Below are 2500 nucleotides of genomic sequence, written 5' to 3'. Positions count from 1 at the left end.
CACACACACACACACACACACACACACACACACAGCAAAACAACAACCATGGGTGTACGTACACAACCAAACTAGGGATGTTAACCGGTGACTGTTTGACCGATGGTTGACCGTATCCACGTCAACCGATCAAAGTTTTCGCTAGTCGGTTAAAAAGGAAAAAAAACGTTCTCTAAATTAGGCTATTATAGACAGTGGACTAAGTGCTACATCTCATTCCAATATCTTTTTTGTGTGAAGTTAACATACCTCACACTAAAATTTTCATAACTCGCCTGCTTGTGTGTTAATAAACCAATAAAAACATTTGGCGCGAGGTTTGAGCGCTCTGCCTTGGCTGACGCGTCTTTTGCAATCTGGAGGTGCCCGTTTATCCATTGGTTTGATCTATTAGGCAACTTTCCGCATAAGATGGGCTTAGATTTGGAAATAGATTACATATATACATTTCAGGAAGGGTCATCAATGGTAACAAATAAGGTAATGATGATCATTCTTTATTACTGTTAGCACTTCCTCAAACTAAGCGCCGTCTCTTCGGAGTTGTCATTCTCTTAAGTGAGCCGCGGCAATTTCTTTTTCAAATTAGCTTCTAACTGGCCCCAGTCGTGGCGCGACTGGCTGGGGCACCTGCACCGCACGCCGGCGACCCGGGTTCGATTCCCGCCCCGTGGTCCTTTCCAGATCCCACCCTACTCTCTCTCCCACTCATTTCCTGTCACCCTACACTGTCCTATCTGATTAAAGGCATAAAAGCCCAAAAAAATATCTTTAAAAAAAAAAAAATTAGCTTCTAACGCTAGACAAACGCCTTTATTTGCAACGCGATCACCTTGTACCCAAACCATTTCGAAACGAAGGAGCCATTTGTCCTCCACTTACTTGCAAGCTCCTTGGTTTGTGGGACTCATGATTCGTGCTGTAGGGGACTTTAAATAAAGTTACGTGAGTGAAAGGACGGCGCCGGGGCTGTGTGTGAGCGGGGGACAGAGAGATGCGACAGAGTTGCGAAATTGCGTGGCTGTTATTTCAAATAGCGTAGCATATTTTAAACGAATCGGTTAACCGGTTTCAACCGGCTAATGGGGCTCGGTGGTCGGTCAAGAAAATGTGTAGTTTTCGCCATCCCTAAACCAAACAATACACACATACATACAAACATACAGAGCAAAACAACAACAACCATGGGTGTACGTATACAACCAAACAATACACACATACATACATACACACATACACACACACAGGATGTACGTACACAACAAAACAATACATGTCACACATACAAACCAGGGTTTCCCGTAGCGCTTTCCCGCCTTAACAACAGAGGGCTGCCGCCTTAACTAGCGTCTTCAAAAAAGAAATAAATAAATATGTATAGTGATATTCGCCGTGTTACTTATATTTGGCATGGCAGATTTGAATCGGATGTCACTTTTGTGTCTGAACAGTGACAGGTCACATGAAATCCGTTTTTTGCAAAACGGTTGCAAACCACATCCAGGAGGTAGTTTCATATCGCATTCGTATCGGATATGGACAGATGCGTCTCAGTCTGAACAGCTCCAAACACTCAGATCAGATTTGACTGTCCGTGACGTGACTTTACGTGCTTTACGCACGTGACCGCCCACCTATTTCCAGTTGTGGAGCAACGTTACGGCTATGTCTTTTGACCATGTTATATTAAAATTTTACTTAAGAATACTCAATGCTAAATAGTGCATTATACAGTCTCTGCTCTGTTTCTATGGCAGTTGCAAGAATCCACGTTGTTCTATTAAATGACGTTAAATAATTAAATAGCCTTCCAACAGTTTGAAGCAGAGCTTGCCACCGATTAGTTTCGGTTTCTGTCGTGCAAATGCTCACACGCATGCATGCATTTAATGAACACTCACCTAGTTGTATTGTTCTATGTTTAATCACACCAAATTAGCAAGTATTTCCTCCTGATGGCAGAAACATTTGTTTTCGTTGCTACAGCAACCTGTCAGATCTGTTACTAATGTGACCCAGTCTGAACAGAGCCATATCCGATTTGGACACTTGCTAAAGGCAATGTGAACAGTCAGCCCTAAAAATCGGATACGAGGAGGAATCAGATTTGAATCAGATTCGTCTGCAGTCTGAACGCGGCCTTAGAGCAGCTCTAACGGCTCTGGGTAGAGGCGTGTTCAAGGCAGAGGAAAGAGTGTTGTTATTGGTTTAAACTCGGCAAACCCCTTTCTGACATCGACCAGTAGCAAATCGAGGCACTTAAAGGAGGCGGGTCAACCAAGCGCTTGGAGAAACATGTTTAGCATAGGCTCTTGGTCAGACCAAAGTCTCGCAGAACTTTGAAAGTCGATGGCAATCAGGCTACTAAAATCCACCTCTGTCATATACTATGTTCTGAGTGTCTGTATTTCAGCTGGGATACAACACTTCATTTACACTTCACAACTTCACATTGTATCGCGGAGTGATTTATTAGTAGCTGTTATGAGCCACAATGGTG

General features: G+C 43.3%; 1 protein-coding gene across 1 annotated transcript in view; it reads right to left on the bottom strand.

Moving 5' to 3' along the window:
- The window catches only part of LOC134088346 (carbonic anhydrase 9-like), a 20704-nt gene that overhangs the window by 9647 nt on the left and 8557 nt on the right, over positions 1-2500 (bottom strand). The gene's annotated exons all lie outside the window — the stretch shown is intronic.

This window comes from Sardina pilchardus, chromosome 8 (assembly GCF_963854185.1).
Source record: "Sardina pilchardus chromosome 8, fSarPil1.1, whole genome shotgun sequence".
In the NCBI taxonomy this organism is placed as follows: domain Eukaryota; kingdom Metazoa; phylum Chordata; class Actinopteri; order Clupeiformes; family Clupeidae; genus Sardina; species Sardina pilchardus.
Note: the sequence above shows the minus strand (reverse complement) of the source record. Positions and strands in the feature narration are given on the sequence as shown.